Source organism: Theropithecus gelada, chromosome X (assembly GCF_003255815.1).
Source record: "Theropithecus gelada isolate Dixy chromosome X, Tgel_1.0, whole genome shotgun sequence".
Lineage (NCBI taxonomy): Eukaryota > Metazoa > Chordata > Mammalia > Primates > Cercopithecidae > Theropithecus > Theropithecus gelada.
The window spans coordinates 86809855-86830334 of record NC_037689.1 but is presented as its reverse complement, the minus strand read 5'-3'; positions in this window follow the sequence as shown (position 1 = coordinate 86830334).

The following is a 20480-nucleotide window of genomic DNA, read 5'->3' as shown; positions in this document are numbered from 1 at the left end:
GTGGGATTGTAAACTAGTTCAACCATTATGGAAAACAGTATGGCGATTCCTCAAGGATCTAGAACTAGATGTACCATATGACCCAGCCATCCCATTACTGGGTATATACCCAAAGGATTATAAATCATGCTGCTATAAAGACACATGCACACGTATGTTTATTGCAACACTATTCACAATAGCAAAGACTTGGAATCAACCCAAATGTCCATCAGTGACAGACTGGATTAAGAAAATGTGGCACATATACACCATGGAATACTATGCAGCCATAAAAAAGGATGAGTTTGTGTCCTTTGTAGGGACATGGATGCTTCTGGAAACCATCATTCTTAGCAAACTATCACAAGAACAGAAAACCAAATACCGCATGTTCTCACTCATAGGTGGGAACTGAACAATGATATCACTTGGACTCAGGAAGGGGAACATCACACACCGGGGCCTATCATCGGGAGGGAGGATGGGGGAGGGATTGCATTGGGAGTTATACTTGATGTAAATGACGAGTTGATGGGTGCTGACGAGTTGATGGGTGCAGCACACCAACATGGCACAAGTATACATATGTAACAAACCTGCACGTTATGCAGATGTACCCTAGAACTCAAAGTATAATAAAAAAAAAAAAAAAAGAATTTAGGAAGCAAAAAAGCAAAGTGTAGTAAAAGAAAAATAAAGGAGAAGGGTATCAGCATCATGGAGTGGAAAAGTCTTCATAAGGTTTAACCCCAGGAGGCATATATTTTTAGTGACATGTTTGACTGCATGAAGATTAAAAACAAAATTTAAAAGTGAGCAACAGACTGAGAGACTCAACTTCCAATGTTATTAACATAGAAAAGATTAATATATATATAAAAGGCAAAAAAAAAAAAAAGCCTAGAAAAGGAAAAAGAGAAAGGATAAACAGGAAAAAAAGCAATTCACATAAGAACAATTGCAAGTGGCCAATTAACATATGAGAAGAAACTTTAACACACTAGTGAGCAAAGAAATGCAAATTAGATCAACAATGAGTTATTTTTAATGCACCAGACTAATGAATATTTTGAATAATAATATTCACTGTTATCAAAGGCCTTTTGATAGTAGAGTAAATTGGTACAGCTGTTTTGTGATGTCACTTTGGAAGAATGACAAAATGAGAAAGGTTCATACTATATGTCTCAATATTTTACCCCTGGAAATCTATCCTATGGAAATATTTGCACATGTGCAAAAAGATGTCTCCTAGGCTATTTCCTACAATACTGTAATTACAAAATATTTTAAGCAAGTTTAATATCCATCAACTGAGGATTCGTTTGATGTGTTATGGTACAGCCAAATAATGGAATATGATACTGACCCGTAAGAGAGTGAAACAGCTCAATATGGACTGAGAGAACTATTTCCAAGATGAGTAAAATAAAAAAGTACTATAGAATAATACGAATAGAATGAGTCTATTTGTATAAAATTTACATATTAACAAATGCAAAACACATATAATTTTGATGTACAGAAAAAAGCCTGGAAGAATACAAGACAATTGTAAAATAGTGGTTACCTCTGAGGAGAAGAATGTAATTGGTAAGGGGAAAGGTTGGTAAAGGAGCTTAAGAGCTTTTGCAATTTTTATCCTGTAGATGTCTATTTTAAATGCTTATATCTTACACACAAATGGGCACTACATACGTATGTCCTATTATTTTTGTTTATTTATATTATTTGAAAGTTTCAATAATGTAGGTGACATCAGTAAGATGGCAGAATAAGCGAGTGCCTTCTCATATCCCCCAACATTAACAATAACTTGACAGCCATTCACAGACAAAAGTGCCTTCCTGGGAACTTTGGATTTAGGTAAGAGGTTGTGAAGCTCTGGTTGAGCTCAAGACTGAGGAAAGTCATTTTGAATAGGAGTGTCCACACTCAAGTGGCAGGCTCGTTGACCATAGTCTTGGATACAGACCTGGAATTGGCCTCACCTTCTTAACTTGGTTACAGACCCATTTGGCCTTGGTCCTGCCATCTGCATGATCCATCAAGAGACCTGGGAGGAGCCATGCCCATCTATGTCTTGGGTAACAGGCCCATTGACCTCAGTTTCAGCTATGAACCCTAAAGTGGTTCCAATTCCTCTTAGCTATGGTCAGAGAGAAGTTCTGCCTGCACGGGTACCCACTCACTGTCCATGTCCCAAGAGACAGGCCAACAAGCCTGTCCCACAGCAGATTTTGCAATGATCACCTAACTCAGTTCTAGTTCCTCTCATCTGTGATCCAGGAGTAGTTATTCACACCTGGGTACCTGTCAGGATACATGTCTATCTATGCCCAAGTTGGCAGGTCTCTTGACCTGGTCTCCAAAACATATCCTGAAACAGCCCTGTTACCCAGTTCCAACCCCTTCTGAGTTGTGTTATCGGGCCTGTCCAGGGACCTATTGGAAGATATGCTTTCCCATGCCCCCAGTGGCAGCCTTGCTGACATCAGTCCAATTGTAGATCCTGATACATTCCTGTAACTCAGCTCCAGAATCTCTTAGCCATGGTGCAGGGGCAGCTCTGCCCATGTAGGAACCTACCCAGTGATTTATAAGGTGCCTTCTCAGGGACCTGACGGGAACCTTATCTATTTTCACAACTGATAATTGGCCTACTGTCTGTAGACCCCATGGTATTCCCTCAGGCAGAACTATGTCCTAGGTCCAGCACAAATGTCCCAGGTCCTAGAGGCAATCCAGTCTTCTCAGGGAACAGACAGGATCCAAACTTGCCCAAGCCCCTGGTAACAGTACTGCCAACCATGATCCATACTGAAGACACAGAAGAAGCTGTGTGACCTGGCTCCAATCCTTTTTGCTTACGAGGCAATCCTATCAGCCCAGGGACCCAACAGACAGTTTTTTCTTTGGCAATACCTCTATGTAAAGGCTAGAAAAGGTGTTTTTCTATTCAAATGCACAGACACCAGTGCAAGGCTACATGGATCATGAAGAATCAGACAAATACACCACCATCAAAAGAAACACAAAACTCCAGTAACCAATCCAAAAAAAATAAAGACCTAATTTTCTCAAAAAGAATTCAAAATGATCATAATGAAAAAGCTCAGTGAAATGTAAGAAAACAGAGATATACAACTAAATATAATTAAGGAAAAAATATATGAGCAAAATTAGAGGATTAATAAAGAAGTAGAAGCCATAAAAAAGACCCAAACACCAATTCTGGATCTAAAGAATACAATCACAGAATTTAAAAAAAAAATCAATAGAGAAAATTCATAGATTGAAGATGCAGAAGAATCAGTGAATTAAAAAACAGATCATTTGAAATTAGACAGAAGAACAAAATAAAATAATGTTTAAATGAAGAAAGCATATGGCACTTATGGGCCACCATCAATCTAATGAATGTATATATGGCAGGTATCCTAGAAGAACAGAAAATGATAAAAGAGTAAAAAGCTTAAAGAAATCATGACAGAAGAGTCCCAAATATGAGAGAAAAATGAACATCTAGATTCATGAATCCAAAAGAATCCCAAGTAAATTAAATATGAAGAGATCCAAACTGAGGCACATTATAATCAAGTTATCAAAATCAAAGACAAAGAAATAATTTTGAAAGCAGCAAGAGAAGACCAACTCATTGCATACAAGGGAAATTCCATAAGACTCTCAGGAGATTTATCAGTAAAAACCTTACAGATCAGCAGAAGTTGAGATAATATATTCAAAGTGCTGAAGGAAAACATCTGCCAAAGAAGAATACTATATGCATCAAGTCTGCCCTTCAAAAATAAAGAATAGATAAGAATTTTCCCAAAGAAAAAAAGCTGTGTGAATTTGTCAACACTGGACATTCCTTGCAAAAAATTTGACAGGTAGTTCTCCAAGTCGAAAGAAAAGAATGACTCTTAATAGTATAAAAGCATACATAAGTATAAAATTCACTAATAAAAGTAAGTACATAGTCAACTTCAGAATACTCTAATGTTGTAATGGTGGTATGTAAATCACTTATATCTTTTGTATAAAGGTTAAAAGACAAAAATATGAAAAATTTTTATAGTTACAATAATTTGTTAATGGTTATGCAACATGAAAAGATGTAGAATGTGACATTAATAGCATAAAGTGTGGAATAGAGAAACATAAAAAGTGTGGAGATTTTTTATTTGATTAAAGTTAATTGTTATCAGCTCAAAATAGATGGTTATAACTATAAAATGTTTTGTTCAGTCTCATGACGCAATTAAAAAGCTTCTAGTAGGCGCACAAAAAATAAAGAAAAAAATTGAAATATAAAACTGAAAAAACAACAAATAACAAAGAAAGACAGAAAAGCAAGAATGAAGACACAAAGACACTATCAAACTGATAGAAAACAATTAACAAAATTGCCAGTATAAATCTTCATCTATCAGTAATTACTTGCAACATCGCTGAATTAAAGCTTCTAATCAAAAGACACAGAGGGACTGAATAAATGTTTAAAAATAGGAGACCTAACTATATGACAGAGTTCACATAGACTGAAGGTGAAGGGTTAGAAAAGTATATTTTATGCAACCAGTAATCAAAAGAGAAGTAGTCATACTTACATCAGACAAAATAGACTTTCATTCAAAATCAAAGAAGGTCACTGTATAGTGATAAAGGAAGAAATTCTTCCAAAGGATGTAACAATTATAAATAACTAATAATAACAACTACAAAAATGTCTTAAGGGATTATATAATATAAAAATATCTAAGCAATGACAACAAAAACATGAAATGTTGGGGAGGGAGTAAATGTGTAGAGTTTTTACATGCGATCAAAGTTAAGTTGTTTTCAACTTAAAATAGCCAGTTATAATATGTTTTATGTGAACTTCATGGTAACAAAAAACCAAAATCCTACAGTAGAGACACAAAATATCTAAAGCAAGAAATCAAAGTATATCACTAAAAAAAAATCATCTAATCACAAAGAAAGGCAGCAAGAGAGGAAATAAAGAACAAAGGTTATATAAAATATTCAGAAAAAAAGTAACAAAATGTCAATAGAAAGTCTTTACCTATCAATAATTACCTCGAATAAAATTAGATTAAATTATCCAATCAAGAATTAAAGAGTGAATAAATAGATTTTTTAGAAGTCCAAACTGTATTTTGTCAATAAGACTCACTTTACCTTTAAGGACACTCGACCTTAAAGTGAAAAAAAGATAATAATAAAAATTTAAATGCAAGTGCAAACCAAAAGATAGCAGGGGAATCTATACTTAAATAAAACTAATTCATGAATTATAAAAAATATATGAGCCCAGCATGCTTCCACTGCGTGACTCTTACCATTCAGGACATAGGCATGGGCAAAGACTTCATGACTAAAACACCAAAATTTTTGGAAACAAAAGCCAAAATTAACAAATGGAATCTAATTAAACTTAAGAGCTTCTGCACAGCAAAAGAAACTATCATCAGAGTGAACCAACAACTTACAGAATGGGAGAAAATTTTTGCAATCTATCCACATGACAAAGGGCTAATATCCAGAATCTACAAGGAACTTAAACAAATTTACAAGAAAAAAACAACCCCTTCAAAAAGTGGGCGAAGTATATAAACAGACACTTCTCAAAAGAAGACATTTATGCAGCCAAAAAAAAAAAATGCAAAAGAAGACATTATAATTGATACTGCATGAATACAAAGGATCATAAAATATAAAACTACTTCAAATAATTTACTAACAAATTGTATAACTTAGAAGAAATAGGTAAGTTCCAAAATAGGTAAGTTCCAAGAAGCATACAGCCTACCAATCATGAAGAAACGGAAAGTTTGAACAGAGCAATAATGGATAAGATTTAACTGATAATTTAAAGTCACCTATCAAAACAAGTTCAGGACCTGAACTCAGTTTCACTGCTGAATTAGAAACATAGGACGAATATAGAAAGAAAAACTAATACCGATCCTTCCCAAACTCCTCCAAAAAATTAAAGAAGATAAAATGCTCACAAACTAATACTATGATACTAGCATTATTCTGATACCAATGCCAGACAAGAACACTAAAAAAAGTGAAAATTACAGGCCCACATCCCTAATGAAAATAGACGTAAAAATCATTAACAAAGTACTAGCAAACAAAATTCAAAAGAACATTAAAAGGATGATTCCTCATGATCAAGTGGATCATCTAATTCCACGATGCAAGGAGGGTTCAACATATACAAATCAATAAATGGGACACAGCACATTAGCATAATAAAGAATGAAAGCCATGTGATCATTTCAAAAGTTGCAGAAAAAAAATCTGACAAAATTCAACACCCTTTCATGAAAAAAAAAAAAAAAAAAAAAAAAAAAAAAATAAGTATAAAAAAAAATAAAAGCAAAATAAAAAATTCAAAAAAAGAAAAAAAAAAATCTGAAAAAATTAAAAACCCATAAAAAAAAAAAAAAAAAAAAAAAACTCTTAATGAATTAGGTGTAGAAGAACTGTACCTCAACACAATGAATGCCGTACATGACAAGCCTACAGCTAACATCATACTCAATGGTGAAAAGTCAAAAGCTTTTCCTCTAAGATTAGGAACAAGACATGAATGTCCACTCTCATCATTTCTATTCAACATAGTACTGGAAGTTCTAGCCAGAGCAATTAGGCAAGAGAAAGAAATAAAAAGCACCCAAATAGAAAAGGAAGAAATAAAAGTATCCTCGTTTGCATATGGTATTACCTTATACTGTATATGGAAAACCCTAAAGGCTTCACTATTGAGCATTTATATGATTTCCATTTCGTCTTTACCCTTAGCATATTAGTTATATATCTTTTTAAACTGTTTTTAGTGATTTCTCTAGAATTTGTGATACAGTAGTTCCCCCTTATCTGTGGGTGATATGTTCAAAGATTTCCAGTGGATGCCTGAAACCACAGATGTGACATTATATGGTCATTCATAACTTAAGGTGCATATCACCTTATATGATCATGCATCACTTAACAACATGGATACATCCTATAAATGCACCCATAGGCAATTTCAGCATGGTGTAAGCATCATAGAGTGTAATTACACAAACATAGATGTTATACCCTGCTCCATGCCTAGCCTATATGGTATGGGCATTGCTCCTAGGCTACAAACTTATACAGCATGTTACTGTACTGAATAGTGTAGGCAGTTATAACTCAGTGCTAAGTATTTGAGTGTCTAAATATATTTACACATACAAAATATATAGTAAAAATACCACATACCAGGTTTTTTAAAATGGTACACCTGTGTGGGGCACTTACCATGAATGGAACTTGCATAACTGGAAGCTGCTCTTGGTGAATCAGTGAGTGGTGAGTGAATGTGAAGGCCTAGCATGTTACTGTTCACCACTGTAAATTTTATAAACATTATATGCTTGAGTTACACTAAATTTATTTTAAAATTTTCTTTCTTCAATAATAAATTAAACTTAGGTTGCTGTAACATTTTTACTTTATAAACTTTTAATTTTTTAAATTTTTTATACTTTTCTAATAACACTCAGCTTAAAACACAAACACATTGTACCACTACAAAAATATTTTCATTTATATCCTTATTCTGTAAGCTGTTTCCTATTTTCATTTTTGCTTTTTTTGCTTTGTAATTTTTTTGTTAAAACCAATACACAAACACACACATTATCCTAGGCCTACAGAAGATCAGGATCATCAATATCACTGTTATCTACCTCCACATCTTGTTCCACTGGAAAGCCTTCAAGAACAATGATACATGGAGCTGTCATCTCCAATTATAACAATGCCTTTCTCTGGAACACCTCTTGAAGGGCCTGTGTGAAGCTGTTTTACCGTTCACTTTTTTGTTGTTGTTGTTGAGACAGTCTTGCCCTGTTGCGCAAGCTGGAGTGGAGTGGTGCAATCTCGGATCACTGCTACCTCTGCCTCCCAGGTTCAAGCGATCCTCCCACCTCAGCCTCCTGAGCAGCTGGGATTACAGGCACGCATCCTGCTAATTTTTGTATTTTTCGTAGAGACTGGGTTTCACAGTGTTGGCCAGGCTGGTCTCAAACTTCTGACCCTCAAGTGATCCACCCACCTCAGCCTCCCAAAGTGCTAGGGTAAGAGGCCTGAGACACCACGCTGGGTCAGTTTATTTTTTTATATGTAAGGAGGAGTACATTCTAAAATAATGATAAAAAATATGATACAGTAAATACATAAACTGGTAACATAATCATTTATTATCATTATCGAGTTTCATGTAGTACATAATTGTATGTGCTATACTTTTATATGACTGGAAGCACAGTAGATTTGTTTACACCAGCATCACCACAAACACATGAGTTATGCATTTTGATGAGAGATCTTTTAGCTCCATTATAATCTTATGGGACCACAGTCATATATGTAGTCTATCGTTGTCGTTATGCAGTGTATGTCTATACTATGTATTGTATATAATACTGTACTATGCACAGTACTTTGTTTTTCCTATATGTACATATCTATAATAAGGTTTAATTTCTAAATTAAGAACAATAAGAGTTTAACAACTCCTAATAATAGGACAATTTTGACAATATACTGTAGTAAAAGTTACGTAAATGTAGTCTCTGTCTTCCAAAATATCTTAGTTTACTGTACTCAGACTCCTCGTGATGATGTAAAATAATAAAATGTCTATGTGATTAGGAATGACATAGAAATTTTGATGAAACATTAGGTTACTATCGACCTTCTGACAGTAGGTCAGAAGTAGGATCATCAGCATCAGGTAATCTTGGATCATCAAGCCATGGTGATGTCAATGGTTACATGTCAGGAGGAGAACAGGAGCAGAAGATGTCAATGACTAACAAGCAAGTAGCATATAAAGCATGGATACACTGGAAAAAAGGATGATTCATGTGCTGGGGGGATGGAGTAGTACAGCACGAGATTTTATCATGCTACTCAGAAAGACATGCATTTTAATATTTATTTATTTTTTAACTTTTATTTAAAGTTCGGGGTACATGTGCAGGTTTGTTACATAGGTAAACTTGTTTCATGGGATTTGTCACTCAGGTATTAAGCCTAATACCTACTAGTTATTTTTCCTGCTCTTCTCTCTCCTCCCACCCTCCACTCTCTGAGAGGCCCAAGGGTGTATTGTTCCCCTGTATGTGTCCATGTGTTCTCATCATTTAGCTCCCACTTACAAGTGAGAATATGCAGTATTTGGTCTTTTGTTCCTGTTTTAGCTTGCTAAAGATAATGCCCTCCAGCTCCATTCATGTTCCTGCAAAGAACATGATCTCATTCTTTTTAACAGCTGCATAATATTCCATGGTGTATATGTATCATTTTCTTTATCCAGTATAGCACTGATGGGCATTTAGGTTTATTCCATGTCTCTGCTATTGCGAATAGTGCTGCAATGAATGTACATGTGTATCTGTCTTTATGATAAAACAATTTATATTCCTTTGGATATATACTCAATAATGAGATTGCTGGATTGAATGGTATTTCTGTCTTTAGGTCTTTGAGGAATTGCTACAATGTCTTCCACAATGATTGAACTAATTTATGCTCCCACAAACAGTCTATAGTGTTCCTTTATCTCTGCAACCTCACCAGCACCTGAAGCTGAAACCTTATAGTAGATAAAGAAGAGAGAAGGGTACGCCAGCAGCATCCCTTCATGGAAAACTGGAAGATATGCAGACAGGACGGTGAGCACCCAGCCTCAGAATCATGTCTATCATACACAGAAGTGTATGAAGGCAGGGATCATATCTAGCTCAGTGCCAGGAACCTATTAGGTGTACAATAAACAGTTAGTTTAATAAATAAATGGTTGAAATTACTTTATTTCTTTTAAATTAAATGAAATCTAATTTTGCGCATCAATTTGTGTTGGCAATTTGAGTATAGTCAAGACTGGAGTCAGTTCTAGGTTCAAAGGTTCTGGGAGGCTTTGGGACATGGCAAAATACAAGGAAAACCCTCAGATACTTGGTCAACAGTAGGTACAGTTGAAGCGCCTGTCATTCTAGCTCACATGTTCCATTCAGGTACAGTGCTTCTGTGGTTTCAACACCATCTAAGGAGCAGAGAAATCTTTGCTGTGGTTAAGAATGCCAGGCCTCGAATTTCTACAACTCAAAAATGTTAACTATTCAGAGAAAAACCTAACCATCATCTCCTTCATCTAGAATAATTTTCTCCTCTCTCACTTACGCTTTCTCCTCTACCTCAGAAAATTACATGTACTTTCCCCTTCTGTTAAAGCAGGGACTGCCATTTTGTAAACTTTAAAAAAAAAACAATTATAGATTCACAGGAAGCTGTAAAGAAATACAGGGAGGCCCTGTGTACCATTCCCCCAGTTGTTATGTTTTATACAACTATTTATGATATCAGAAAAATTGATATTGGTACAATATATGTGTAGAGTTCTATACCAATTTATCATATATTTAGATTTCTGTAACCACCACTGAAATCAAGATACAAAACTTTCTCATGGCTACAAATATCTCAAATATGGTACCCTTTTATAATCATCCCCTGCCTGATTTTACTTAACCCCTGGCCACCGCTAATGTTTTTTATCTCTATAATTTTGTCATTTCAAGCGAACAATGACTGAGATCCATCCAAGTTTTTATTTTAGTTCTTTACAATTTTGGAATTTACTAATAAAGCTGCTATAAAAAATAGTACACACGTTTTTGTATGGACATACATTTTCATTTCTCTGGGATAAATGCCTATAAGTGCAATTGTTTTTTAAAACTTTTTATTATAGAATATTTTAAAAATATACAGAAGTACAGAGAGCAACAAAATAAATCCTCATACCCATCACCAGTTTCATGTTACGACACCTCAGCAGACAGTCTGGTTTCCTCTGTCCCCTACCCACACCTTTTGCCTCTCCCGCAGACTCTTTTGATGCAGTTATTTCATTTCATTTGTATATTTCTTGGTGTTTCCAAAAAGTATAGACTCTTTTTAAAGGTATAGTAACAATATAATTATCACATCCCAAAAGAAAAATAATTCCTTAATATCACCTAATATCTAGTGAGTGTTCAAATCTGCCTAGTTATCTCTTAATTGTTTTTAAAGATTTCCATGATCCAAATCCAGTGAGGTCCATACCTACTGTTAGCAGATATGTCTCTTAACTTTTTTTTGACCCACTGCTATTCATATTTTTTTCTTCCTTAAAATGTATTTGTTGAAGAAATGGGTGATTTTTACTTTTTTTTGGCTTTTGTTTTTGTGTTTGTCTGTCTGTCCTGTAGCGTTTCCCTCAGGTCTGAGTTCTGTGGATTGCATCCCTGTTGTATTCTTCATTATTATTATTATTGTTGTTGTTGTTTAAGTTCTGGGATACATTTGCAGAACGTGCAGGTTTGCTTCATAGGTGCACACATGCCATGGTGGTTTGCCGCACCCATCAACCCATCATCTACATTAGCTATTTCTCCTAAAGGTATCCATCCCCTAGCCCCCCACCCCCTTCAGCATATAGTTGGATATTTGTCTTTAATCTCCTTTACCAATCTCCGTATTTAATTGGTGTATGTTGGTTCTTTACATTATATGTAATTTATAGTGTTTTATGGCTTAAGTCTGTCACTTTAGTTTTAGTTTTCTGTTTGTGTTCTCTGTTTTTTGTTTGTTTCTGTGGTTTTTTTTTTTTTTTTTTCCTGCCTTCCTGTGAATTTTTTGAACATTCTTAAAATTCCATTTGATTTATCTGGAGTTTTTAAATATTTCTTTGCATAGCTTTTTCATATAACTTTCTTGCTCTATACATTACATTATATATAAATTACCCATCATGTCTATTAATATCAACATTTTACCAGTTCAAATAAAATATAAAAACCTTACCTCCCTTTACATGCCTTTACCCTCTCTGATTTTCAATAAATTTTCAAAAAAATTTACTCTGCATATATCGAGAATCACATTAGAGAGTATAATAATATTTGCTTCACCTGTCAAACATAATTTAGACAACTCAAAAGGAGAAGAAAAGTCCATTGTCTTTACACATATTTTTGCACTTTCTGTTGTTTATTTCTTCCACCTGATGTTGCAAGGCTCCTTCTTTTATTCTATCTTATCTATTTAGAGAACATTCTGTAGCCAGCATTTTATTTTTTTCATAAGTTATTGGGATACAGGTGGTATTTGTTTACATGAGTAAGTTCTTCAGTGGAGATTTGTAAGAACCTGGTGCACCCATCACCTGAGCTGGATACACTGCACGATATTTGTTGTCTTTTATCCCTTGGCCACCTCCCACTCATCCCCCCAAGCCCCCAAAGTCCATTGCATCATTCTTATCATCATTCTTATGCCTTTCCATTCTCATAGCTTAGCTCTCACATATCAGTGAGAACATATGATGTTTTGTTTTCCATTCCTGAGTTACTATCTACTGTTTTTTGCTTCTTTGATAATGGCAATTCTTACAGGAGTACAGTAGTATCTCTTTGTGGTTTTGATTTGCATTTCCCTGACCATTAGCGATGTTGAGCAGGTTTTCATATGTTTGTTGGCCATTTGTATATCTTATTTTGAGAATTGTCTATTCATGTCCTTAACCCACTTTTTGATGGGATTGATTGTCTTTTTCTTACTGATTTGTTTGTGTTAGTTGTATATTCTGGATATTAATCCTTTGTCAGTTGTATAGATTGTGAAGATTTTCTACCACTCTGTGGGTTATCTGTTTACTCTGCAGTCTGTTCCTTTTGCCATGCAGAAGCTCTTTAGTTTAATTAGGTCTCAGATATTTGTCTTTGTTTATATTGCAATTGCTTTTGGGTTTTTAATCATGAAATCCTTTCATAAGCCAACGTTTAGAAGGGTTTTTTTCAAAGTTATCTTCTAGAATTTTTATAGTTTCAAGTCTTAGATTTAAGTTTTTAATCTATCTTGAGTTGATTTTTGTATAAGGTGAGAGATAAGGATCCAGTTTCATTCTCCTACATGTGGCTAGTCAATTATCCCAGCTCTATTTGTTGAAAAGGGTGTCCTTGCCTCAATTTATTTTTTGGTTTGCCTTGTGAAATATCAGTTGGCTGTAAGCATTTCAGTTTATTTCTGGGTTCTCTATTCTGTTCCATTGGTCTATGTGCCTATTTTTATACCAGTACCATGCTGTTTTGGTGACTATGGCCTTATAATATAGTTTGAAATCAGGTAGTGTGATACCTCCAGCTTTGTTCTTTTTACTTATTCTTGCTTTGGCTATGCAGGCTCTTTTTTTGGTTCCATACGAATTTAGGAATTGTTCTTTCTAACTCTGTAAAAAATGATCATGGTATTCTAATAGGGATTGTGTTAAATTTGTAGATTGCTTTTGGCAGTATGGTTATTTTCACAATATTGATTCTACCCATTCATGAGCATCAGATGTGTTTCCATTTGTTTGTGTTGTCTATGATTTCTTTTAGCAGTGTTTTGTAGTTTTCCTTGTAGAGGTTTTTCAACTCCTTTATTAGGTAGATTTGTAAGGTTTTTGTTTGTTTGTTTGTTTTCTTGCAATTATTGTGAAAGGGATTGAGTTCTGGATTTGATTCTCTGCTTGGTCACTGTTGGTGTATAGAAGAGCTACTGATTTGTGTATGTTAATCTTGTATCTGGGAACTTGGCTTAATTTTTTTATCAGTTCTAGGAGCTTTCTGGAGGAGTCCTTAGGGTTTTCAAGGTAAACAATCATATTGTCAGCAAACGGATAGTTTGACTTCCACTTAACTGATTTGGATACCCTTCATCTCTCTTATTTCAAATTGCTCTTGCTAAGACTTCCAGTTGAAGAGGAGTGGTGAGAGTGGGCATCCTTGTCTTGTTCCCATTCTCAGTAGTAATGCTTTCAACCTTTCCCGATTCAGTATTATGTTGGCTATTGGTTTGTCATAGATGTCTGTTATACATTAAGGTGTGTCCCTTACATGCTGATTTTACTGAAGGTTTTGATCATAAAAGGATGTTGGATTTTTTTTTTTTTTTTTTTTTTTTTTTTTTTGAGACGGAGTCTCGCTCTGTCGCCCAGGCTGGAGTGCAGTGGCGCGATCTCGGCTCACTGCAAGCTCCACCTCCCGGGTTCACGCCATTCTCCCGCCTCAGCCTCCGAGTAGCTGGGACTACAGGCGCCCGCCACCACGCCCGGCTAGTTTTTTGTATTTTTAGTAGAGACGGGGTTTCACCATGTTAGCCAGGATGGTCTCGATCTCCTGACCTCGTGATCCACCCGCCTCGGCCTCCCAAAGTGCTGGGATTACAGGCTTGAGCCACCGCGCCCGGCCGGATGTTGGATTTTGTTGAATGCTTTTTCTGCATCTATTCAGATGATCATGTGATTTTCATTTTAATTCTGTTTATGCGGTGAATCACAAATATTGACTTGTGTATGTTAAAGCATCCCTGCTATGGAAACTATTGATCATTGTGGATTATCTTTTTGGTATATTTTTTGATTCATTAGCTAGTATTTTGTTAAGGATTTTAGCATCTATGTTCATCAAGGATATCCGTCTTTTTCTTTCTTTTTTTTTTTTTTTTTTTTTTTGGTTGTGTCCTTTCCTGATTTGGGTATTAGGGTGATTCTGGCTTCATAGAATGAATTAGGGAGGGTTCCTTGTTTCTCTATTGGAATAGTATCACAAGGATTGGTACCAATTCTTCTTTGAATGTCTGATAGAATCCTGCTGTGAATCTGTCTGGTCCTGGATTTGTTTTGTGTTGGTAATTTTTTAATTACCATTTCAATCTCTCTGCTTGTTATTGGTCTGTTCAGGTTATCTAATTCTTCCTGATTTAAGATAGGAGGGTTGTATTTTTCCAGGAATTTACCCATCTCTTTCTAGGTTTTCTAGTTTATGTTTATAAAAGTGTTCATAGTAACCTTGAATAATCTTTTGTATTCAGTGGTGTCAGTTATAATATCTGCTTCTTTGTTTCTTGGTGAGGTTATTTGGACTTTCTCTCTTCTTTTCTTTGTTAATCTTGCTAGTGGTCTATCAATCTTATTTATCTTTCCAAAGAATCAGCTTTTTGTTTCATTTATTTTTTGTAATTTTTTTTTCTTTCAATTCCATTTAGTTCTGCTCTGATCTTAGTTATTTCCTTTCTTCTGCTGGATTTGGATTTGGTTTGTTCTTGTTCTTTGAGACATAACCTTAGATTGTCTGTTTGTGCTCTTTCAGACTTTTTGATGTAGGTGTTTAGTCCTATGAACTTTCCTCTTCACACTGCCTTAGCTGTATCCCAGAGGTTTTGATTGGCTGTGTCATTACTGTTATTCAGTTTGAAGAATTTTTTTAATTTCCATCTTGATTTCATTATTGACCCAATGCTCATTCAAGAGCAGGTTATTTAATTTCCATGAATTTTCATGGCTTTGAGGGTTCCTTTTGGAGTTGATTTCCAATTGTATTCTACTATGGTCTGAGAGAGTGCTTGATATAATTTCAATTTTCTTAAATTTATTGATGCTCATTTTATGGCCCATAATATGGTCTATCTTGGATAAAGTTCCATGCACTGTTGAATAGAATGTGTATTCTGCAGTTGTTGGGTGAAGTGTTCTGTATATATCTGTTAAGTCCATTTGTTTCAAGGTATAGTTTAAATCCATTGTTTCTTTGTTAACTTTCTGTCTTGATGACCTGTGTAGTGCTGTCAGTGGAGTGTTTAAATCCCCCACTATTTTTGTGTTGCTGTCTATCTCATTTCTTATGTCATTAGTAATCGTTTTACAAATTTGGGAGCTCCAGTGTTAAGTGCATATATGTTAAAGATTGTGATATTTTCCTGTTGGATAAGGCCTTTTACCATTATATAATGTCTCTCTCTGTCTCTTTTAACCACTGTTGCTTTAAAGTTGTTTTGTCTGATATAAGAATTGCTATCCCTGCTCACTTTTGGTGTCCATTTGCATGGCATGCCTTTTCCCGCCCCTTTAAGTTTCTGTGAGTCCTTATGTGTTGGGTGAGTCTCCTGAAGGCAGCAGATAGTTGGTGAGTTCTTATTCATTCTGCAATTCTGTATCTTTTAAGGGGAGCATTTAGGCCATTTACATTCAATGTTAGTGTTGAAATGTGAAGTACCATTGCATTCATCATGCTTGTTGTTGCCTGCATACTTTGTTTTTTGTTTTTGCTTTTTAACTTGTATTTCTGTTTTATGGGTCTTGTGTACTTTATGCTTAAAATGATTCTGTTTTGATATGTTTCTAGGATTTGTTTCAAGATTTAGAGGAACTTTTAGGAGTTCTTGTAGTGGTGGCTTGGTAAAGGCAAATTCTCTCAGCATTTGTCTGAAAACGACTGTGTCTTTTCTTCGTATATGATGCTTAATTTTGCTGGATACAAAATTCTTGGCTAAAGATTGTTTTGTGTAAGGAGGTTGAAGATGGGCCCCCAATCCCTTCTAGCTTGTGGGGTTTCTGTTGAGAAGTCTGCTGTTAATCTGACAAGTTTTCCTTTATAGGTTACCTAGTGCTTCTGTCTCATAGCTCTTAGGGTTCTTGTCTTAACTGGATAACCTGACGACAATGTGCCTAGGTAAAGATCTTTTTGCAATGAATTTCCCAGGTGTTCTTTGTGCTTCTTGTATTTGCATGTCTCAGTATCTAGCAAGGCCAGGAAAGTTTTCCTCAATTATTCCCCCAAATATGTTTTCCAACTTTTAGGATTGTCTTCTTCCTCAGGAACTCCATTTATTCTTAGGTTTGTTCATTTAATATAATCCCAAACTTCTTGGAGGCTTTGTTCATATTTTCTTATTCTTTTTTCGTTGTTTTTGTTGGATTGCTTAATTCAAAGACCGTGTCTTCGAGCTCTGAATTTCTTTCTTCTATCTGTTTAATTCTATTGCTGAAACTTTCACAGCATTTCAAATTTCTAAAAGTGTGTCCAATATTTCCTGAAGTTTTTATTGTTTTCTCTTTTAAGCCATCTATTTTGTTGAATATTTCTCCCTTCACTTCTTGTATCATTTTTTTGGATTTCCTTGCACTGGGCTTTGCCTTTCTCTGGTCACTCCCTGATCAGCTTAATAGCTAACCGCCTGAATTCTTTTCCAGGCAAGTGAGGGATTTCTTCTTCGTTTGGATCCACTGCTGGTGAACTAGTGTGATTTTTGGGGGTGTTAATGAGACTTGTTTTGTCATATTACCAGGGTTGTTTTTCTGGTTCCTTCCCATTTGGGTAGGCTCTGTCAGAGGGAAGGTCTAGGGCTGAAGGCTGTTGTTCAGATATTTTTGTCCCACAGGGTGTTCCCTTGATATAGTACTCGTGCCCTTTTCTTGTGGTTGTAGCTTCCTGTGAGCTGAACTGCAGTGATTTTTGTCTCTCTTCTGGGTCTAGCCATCCAGTATGTTTACCTAACTCCTGGCTGGTGATGAGGGGTGAGTCCTGTGATGGGAACCATCTGTGGGTCTCTCACCCATGGATACCAGCGCCTGTTCCAGTGGAGGTGGTGGAGGGTGCAATGGACTCTGTGAAAGTTGTTAGCTTTAGAAGGATCATCAGGTGGGGGTGGGGCTAGGTGTGTCTGAGCTCAGATTCTCCTTGAGCAGGTCTTGCTGCAGTTGCTGTGAGGGATGGGGTGAGATTCCCAGGTCACTGGAGTTGTGTGCCTAGGAGGATTATAGCTGCCTCTGCTGAGTCATGCAGGTTGTCAGGGAAGTAGAGAAAAGCTGACAGTCACAGGCCTCACCCACCTCCCATGGAAACTGAAGGGCTGGTCCCACTCCCACCATGCCACCAGCAACAGCTCTGAGTTTGTTCCCAGATGGAGGGCAGTCTTGAAAACTTGCCCGACACTGTACCAAAAAAAAAAAGATATAGACCAATGGAACAGAACAGAGCCCTCAGAAATAATACCACACATCTACAACTGTCTGATCTTTGACAAACCTGACAAAAACAAGAAATGGGGAAAGGATTCCCTATTTAATAAATGGTGCTGGGAAAATTGGCTAGCCATAAGTAGAAAGCTGAAACTGGATCCTTTCCTTACTCCTCATACAAAAATTAATTCAGATGGATTAGAGACTTAAATGTTAGACCTAAAACCATAAAAACCCTAGAAGAAAACCTAGGCAATACCATTCAGGACATAGGCATTGGCAAGTACTTCATGACTAAATCACCAAAAGCAATGGCAACAAAAGCCAAAATTGACAAATGGGATCTAATTAAACTAAAGAGCTTCTGCACAACAAAAGAAACTACCATCAGAGTGAACAGGCAATCTGCAGAATGGGAGAAAATTTTTGCAATCTACTCATCTGACAAAGGGCTAATATCCAGAATCTACAAAGAACTTAAACAAATTTACAAGAAAAAATCAAACAACCCCATCAACAAGTGGGCAAAGGATATGAACAGGCACTTCTCAAAATAAGACATTTATGCAGCCAACAAACACATGAAAAAAATGCTCATCATCACTGACTATCAGAGAAATGCATATCAAAACCACAATGAGATACCATCTCACACCAGTTAGAATGGTGATCATCAAAAAGTCAGGAAACAACAGGTGCTGGAGAGGATGTGGAGAAATAGGAACACTTTTACATTGTTGGTGGGAGTGTAAACTTGTTAAACCATTATGGAAGACAGTGTGGCAATTCCTCAAGGATCTAGAGCTAGAAATACCATTTGACCCAGCTGTCCCATTACTGGGTATACACCCAAAGGATTATAAATCATGCTGTATAAAGACACATGCACACGTATGTTTATTGCAGCACTATTCACAATAGCAAAGACTTGGAACCAACCCAAATGTCCATCAATGATAGACTGGATGAAGCAAATGTGGCACATATACACCATGGAATACTGTGCAGCCATAGAAAAGGGTGAGTTCATGTCCTTCGTAGGGACATGGTTGAAGCTGGAAACCATCATTCTGAGCATACTAATGCAAGGACAGAAAAACAAACACCACATGTTCTCACTCGTAGGTGAGAATTGAACAATGAGAACATTTGGACAGAGATTGGGGAACATCACACACCGGGGCCTGACGTTGGGTTGGGGGAGAGGGGAGGGATAGCATTAGGAGAAATACCTAATGTAAACGATGAGTTAATGGGTGCAGCACACCAACATGGCACCTGTACATATGTAACAAATCTGCATATTGTGCACAGGTACCTTAAAACTTAAAGCATAAAAAAAAGAAAAAGAAAAAAGAAAACTTGCCCGACACTTTCCACCTCCAAGCTGCAAAAGAAAAGGGCTTTAGTTCTTCCCCCATCTGTGAAATCTGCAAGTGGGATTCGTACCTTTCCCCAAGTTCTGGCCAGGGGGCTTCTTGCCCAGCTCAAACTGTTACAAAGTTCAGCTCAGGTAGTCCATCTCCCAGGTGGGGTTTTATGCCCTGCTCCTCTGGCCTCCCTCCTAATGGATCCCTGTGGTGCCAAGCAGGAATGAGCTACTTGCGGATTCAGCAAGCTTCCAGGACCTCCCTGCTGCCTCCTCCACCGCTGTATTTTACTGGGTTTGGCTGTCTAAACTGACTCAGCTCCGGGGAAAGTAGGGAAAGTCTCCTGAAAACAGACCTTCAGCTCCTCCAGTGGGGGTGTGTGTTCGGGACAGGAGGGTCTCCCTCTTCCACTTCTGCAGCTGGGGCACTCAGAGTATTTGTGGTATCTCCGAGATTCTGCAGGAGCAGTCCACTTCCTTCAGAGGGTGTGTGGGTCCTTTCAGGATTGCTGATTTGTTCTTGCAGTGGATCTGAAGCTAAAATTCACAATGAAAGCCTGCACAATGCTGCTCTATCTGGAGTTGCAGTCTAGTCCTGCCTCTTGTCCGCCATGATCTACCCAACCAATATTTTAAATAAAGTCTGCAGGCAACAAATTCTTTTAGTTTCTTTTCCTCTTAGAATATCTTGTTCTACCTTTTATTCCTGAAGGATATTTTAGTATAGGAAAAATTCTAGGTTGATAGTTACCTTTTATTCCAGAACTTGAAAAATGTTGTGGCCTCTTCTTTCTGGCCTCCACGATTTTGGATGATAAATCCTCTCATTCATTTTGGTAAAGTGTCATTTCTCCCTCAAAATATTTATTTTTTTTTAGTTTTCAAAAGTTTGACTCTGATGTGTCTTGTCATAAATTCCTTTGTGTTCATCCCATTTCAGTTCACTCAGCTTCTTGAAAAGACATATGTTTATAATTTTTGCTAAATTTGAGGATTTTGCAGCCATTATTTCTTCAAATATTTTTTGAGACCCATCCTTATTCTACTCTCTCTTTGAGACTCTGATGACAAAAGTATTTTGTTATACTTCCACAGGTCTCTAAGGTTCTGTTCATCTTTTTAAGTCTATTTTTCTCTGTTGTTTAGATTAGGTAATATAATCTAGTCTATCTTCAAGTTCTCTCATTCATTCCTCTGATTTGTCCGTTCTCCTGTTGAGCCCATCCATGAAGTTTTTTTTTTTAATTT